Here is a 6,000-nt window from a genome sequence, read left to right as displayed (position 1 = left end):
TACAAAAAGGCGGAGGAAGAGTTTCATGTGACTTTTAAGTTTGGTAACAACAATACATTATATTTAAAAGCACTTTTTGAGAAACTCAAAGACACTTTTACAGGTTAAAACAACAATAGAAAATACAGTAATGATAACAAAGAAATCTAAATCAGAAAAAGAAACCAATAAAAAAAAGGCAATGTCATGTTGATTGAAGAGAGAAAAATGTTGGTGACACTAAATAACTTGAGAGATGGCTTCTAATGTACTAAACATACTCTGTTACTGTCAAGTAGTTGTTTCCTGTATCTGTACTTTACTTAGTTACTTTCAGCATTCTTAAAGCTGATATCCTCAGTTTCTGAGAAACGTCTTGATGTCCCGTCCTAAACAGCCTCACTTCCTCCCCCTGCCTCTGCACTCTACCAGAAGACACGCCTCTACTTTTCTGCACGCGCATCGCGGAACATAACAAGGTTGCATTGGGTCGTATTGATATAGGTCTATGGGTCAGGTGAGAACCAAAATCATATTTACCCGTTTGCTGTTGTGACGCGCGGCCTTGTTACCGTGCACAGTTCCACATTCACTTTGATTGACAGTCTCAAAAACAGGAGGTCAAAGCCTATTGGCTGGGCGCACTCTGTGATCGTTTCCATTTGTATGAAGGTCTATTTGACGAAGGAGGGACATATATATATTACTGTATGTGAATGACCACCAGCAGTAGACCATAGTAAAATACTAGTTAGGTATTTTTTGCATTTCAAAAGAATCATACATAAACATAGATTTCTCAGAAACTCCGGATATCAGCTTTAAGGACAAAAAGACAAGAAAAGTGAAAAAATTAAAAAAATAAAACAAAGAGAGAAAAGAGGAATGTGAACCACATTAGAAGTTGCATTGCCATGTTAGATTTACTATGTCTGAAGGAATCTGTTTTGGCACTTTTTGACCATTTCTAAGGGCAATTACCAGCTGTATCTGGCAATGCAAAGCAGGCACAGAGGTAAATAAGGAAAATAGACAGATGGGCAGAGAAGAAAACTGAAGTTACCCACTTATGGACTTATTAAATAGTTACTGGTCTTTTGGTCGGTTTAAAGTGTTTGTAACCTGAAATGAAAGTAGTGCTTTGAAAGCTTTATTCACGTAAGCTACATAACTCAGCTTATGTCAATAAGCTCTATTTAAAATGTATTATTAATTTATTGTAAAGATGTTACTTTGTGGTTATCTGCCTGAAAACCATACTTGTGCAAAAATGTATACAAAAACAATGAGATTATACTGTCATTTTAAAAATAAAAAGTTTTAGTAAACCCTTTAACATGTACATTTTACTTTACCTGATACTATCATTTAAGTGAAGGACGTGTGTAATTTTTCCACCTGAGCTTGCCTGGGATTGGTCACATTCTAATAGATAATAATCACTGTATGTTATTTAACAGCATGTCTCAGGAAAGCAGGAGTACTCTCTTGTGCTGTTAAGGAAATTGCATTTTGAGCTGTTTCTCACCTTTTCCGAGTGCATAATAGGAGATGAGTTAATATATATAGCCAGTTAAATGTAATTTTATAGGAGATTACATTCTTAGTTCTTAGTGTTTCTATGTGTGAAAAGTCCATAAACTGTCATCTTCACTGAATGATATAATGTTATTTTTCCAACCTAATATTATTTAGAGCCCAACAACCCTGTGAGCTCTGTCAGTACACAGCTGAAGATCTGTTAAAGACAGAGTGTGTGGTTATATATTGCACCTCTTTGTATGTGTCTGTGTCCGCTTTGACCTTTTGCTGATTGTGAATTAAGTGTCTGTGAGTGCTTGAGGTTCTTGGCCTTTGAAGGTTATATGGACTGACTCCCCAGGTCTGCTCACCCTTGCTCCGATAAACACACCGACAATGGGAATCATGCTTTTTCTTCTTTCCTCAGACCTCCTGTATTCTTCTATTTTCTGACCATGGGATTCTTCGCCCTTACTCCAGAGACGAAGGGATGCTGAAAATGAAAAGAAAAACAATTAGTCTGGTTGATGGGCCTGTGTGAGGTTATGAAATTGCGTCTCTCATTGTAGCGTGTAATGGAGAGCTGTTTGAAGTTAATTGAGGGGGGATAGGACACTGGGCCAGTGTCTGCTGGAGCATTATAGTGTGGAGCAAGTTTTTATCAGGGAGATGGTTCCTTATTAGATCTCACAAATGGGAATTAACGTGCTTTAAATAAATGATGTAACAAAACCCATTCTATCATAGTCATTTTAGTATTCTTTCTTATCTAGAGCACAGTTGTGTTCATTGAAATTACCCTGATTGCACTCATATATATTTTTTCTAAACAAATTTTCATCCGTGGGAGGAAATCCAATATTGGATTACAGCATATTCTAAACATGAATTCTCAACAGGACTTCAGATTGATACTGGTTGCTTTAAAGGGGCAGTGTGGTGAAAAATGCACTTTATAATGGTTTGCTACATTCCTTTAGCCTCATTCAGAGGGCCAAAGTTGAACAAGTTATGTGTCCTTCCTCCTTTGTTATTCCACATTTTGTAGAAGTCAGCGAGTTGGAATTTTCCCCCAACAGTACTTCATGAGGAGGAAACTCCTCCTCCTGACAATCCTGGCTCCTCCTACCCAATAAGAATGTGAGCTCCTCCCTCTCAAACTACCTCAGAGGTAAAACAAACATATAGATATAGAATATATTCTTCTTCTTCTTCTTCTTCTTCTTCTTCTTCTTCTTCTTCTTCTTCTTCTTCTTCTTCTTCTTCTTCTTCTTAGGGCTCCTGTGATGAGGGCGGTCTCCTGTCCCCTTGTGTCTAGCCAACCAGGTGAACCAGTTTCTTCCAAAACTGGCGGCCACATGCCAACAAATCTGTGTCCTCTATTGCAACTCTGTGTTGTATGAGGTCGCCTTTGATGATGTCGACCCATTGTGTGTGGGGCTTGCCTCGTGGCCGTCTCCAACCTGCTGCCCTTGGGTCAAACTGGAGAATGGCTTTCGTTAAATGGTCAGGAGGTAGGCGCAGGACATGCGCAGCCAAGCAAGATGCTCTAGGCTGACACGTGTGGGCTCTTAGCACTTCATCTACTATCAAAACCATCTATTCTTGCAGCCAGAGTCTTGCTCAAGGGCCATGTCGCTAAACCACAGAGCAGGATGGAGAGTACTGCCAAATTGTAAATTTGCAGCTTTGTTTTGCGTGAGATGGAGCAATGCCGCCAAAAGTGGTTTCCAGAGAGACTGCAGAGCTGAAACTGCCAGGGCTCTTCTGAAAGTAATTTCTGGTATTAGGTCCCCATTGTCTGTTACTGTGGAGCCAAGATATACAAAGCTCCTGACAGGCTCAACAATATTGTTGCCAAGCTGAAGAGGGGGTGGATCTGATCCATCGCCGACATGCATAAACTTGGTTTTTGTCCATCTCACTTGAAGGCCAAGCTTCTCTGCCTCTTCACTGTATATGCCCAGGGCGTCTCTTAACTGGCTGTAGGATGTGCTGAGCAGAATGGTGTCATCGGCATTCTCAAGGTCAGTCAGATGGTAGCTGCCGAAGAACACTCCGGGCACATTTTCGCAAACCCTGGACTTCAGATGGTCAATGATGCAGTTGAAGAGATCAGGGGCTGCCACACAGCCCTGCCTAACGCCACTGGAGATGGGAAACCAGTCGGAGTCTGTGCCATTAACACGGACACAGCTCAGACGGTGTCAAAGGCGGCCTTCAGATCTATGAACCCAATGTAGAGATGGCGAACTTTACAGAATTCATAGGTCTTCTCTATTAGCAAACAGACGGTAGAGGTGTGGTCTGTAGTGGAGCGTTTGGACATGAAGCCAGCCTGCTGGGGGCCGCGGCTGCTTCTGATGACTGGAAGATTGAGAGTGAGCGAGATCCTGGTGAAGAACTTGCCCAGGATGGAAAGTAGAGTGATGCCTCTATGATTTGCAGCATTAAGAATATACATTATACTTTATTGTCATATAAGCTACATACAAGAAACGTATTCTCTGCATTTAACCCCTCCCCGAGGAGCTGTGGGCAGCCATGGTGTAGCCCCCTGGGAGGGGTTAGGATTAATATAAAAGACTGATCAACATCCCACAGTGATGGACCAGGTGAGATTAGAACCAGTGAGCCTACCATTACAAGCCTGCTCCCTTAACCACAAGTCCCTTTATCCACAGATAATATATTTATGTTCAGTATAGAGATTATCCAGTATATAGATAATCCGAAGTGCAGTGGGGGCGCTCACAGTTCCACTTTTAGTAGCCATGTATCACCTTTGACATGATCTGACGTGTTTGTAACCCATTGTGACACAGCGGTTGGACAAAATAAATGATTATCACCTTAAATGAACTATTCCTGTTGTTAGAAGAGGAGAGGATGACAAGAAAGTGACTTGGCAACTTAACACTGCGGTGAGTGTTTGAAACAGCTGACAGTTTACTCCACTGCTGCTGTTGTGTCGCACACACATACACACACCCTGAAGCAGCGTTTGCCTGACGCACAATCATAATAGCATCTTAAATATCCATGTGTTTTGCTGTAATATGCAGTTTTTTGGCTGAAAACAATAACAAGAGTGTGTGAATGGCAAAAGAAAATTGCTATGATGATCACTAATCACCCTTTCCTAGAGGGAGGCATGAAGTCTGTCTACAGACACGCCCACTCATGCATATGCACAAAGGCCCAAAAACAGCCTCGTTTTTAGAAGCGTCTTGAAAGTGACTTTTCAGAGGGCTAAGACTCTAGAAAACAGGTCAGTTTAGTAAAATAAACCTGAAATACTATGTTGTTGGGGTTCTTAGAACAAATGGAGATGGGTTAAAAATAGCATAATATATGGACCTTTAACAAACTCAAACATACTTTGTCTTGTTACTTTACATTGCTGCTATTTTAGGCTTTTGTTTGGAAAGAAGTGGCGTTATCAAGTCAGAGTTAGGATCGAGAGTGAAATAAAGACACCACATTGGGCGGATGTTGTGGGTGGTTAATGTTTCCCTCACATCTCCTGTGGAGTGTTGACGAAAGACAATTAAACACAGCTTGCCTTCAGTATTGATCATGTCGCTCAGACAGACAGAGTAGAACCTCAGCACCTGTATTCATTAAACCACATGTTCAGCAACTGTGCGGTGGAAGGAGAAGTAAAAGTGTTGGTGAAAAGCAGTGCCACATTCCAAGAAACATCTGTGAGATTATGGTAAAGTCCTCAACAGAGCGTGACGGAGTTGCGTTATGTTCGAAAGATGTTGACAGAATGAAGGAAACAGCACTGTAGCATGTTCTCTGTGTTACACTGGAGTAGATTGTGCTTGTGCTACCTTCAGTTTGCTAGATATTGATGCAAGTAAATCAAAGCCATGACTATCTTTCAATCTTATAGTAACTGGCAGAGATAGCACGCAACCGAAGAAAAATTAAAAGAGAGATGAATAAAGTAAAAGTATAACCAGAAAGAAACCAATAAATACAAAATTATTTGTGCTCATTGGAACAATAATTGGAATGTGACAACACTAGCTTGCTTTTGTGGCTAAAGGGTTAAATGTAATGAATATCGAAGAGACTGTGCGAACTGACACACGGGTTGCTTTGATAGACATATTCTTAATTTACAAGCTACACAAGGGCTGTTTTTACAGCATTTATTCACTCTTCAGTGGTAACATTTCAAAGTAAAAAAATATAAAAAAAAAGGATTTGAAACATGTCATAAAAAGTCAAGGAACTTCTAATGCTTTGTTATGACTTGGTTCAAGCTATTAGGCATGTCCTCAACTTTCATGTCGGCTGCCGATGTATTGCAGCACTAAAAATGTCATCCAGATTCTACTTAAACCCTGGCAGTTTTTTGCTGACTGTACATTCTATTAGATTCAGCACATAAAAATTGGGTTTTTAATAACATATACATCAACCTCTGATAAGAGAGTGGGAGATGGATGAGACTTGCTGTCTGATCATTACGTCTTCCTTCTTTTT

Source organism: Gouania willdenowi, chromosome 17 (assembly GCF_900634775.1).
Source record: "Gouania willdenowi chromosome 17, fGouWil2.1, whole genome shotgun sequence".
Classification (NCBI taxonomy): Eukaryota; Metazoa; Chordata; class Actinopteri; order Blenniiformes; family Gobiesocidae; genus Gouania; species Gouania willdenowi.
The sequence above is the reverse complement of the archived record's forward strand: the minus strand, read 5'-3'. Positions refer to the sequence as shown.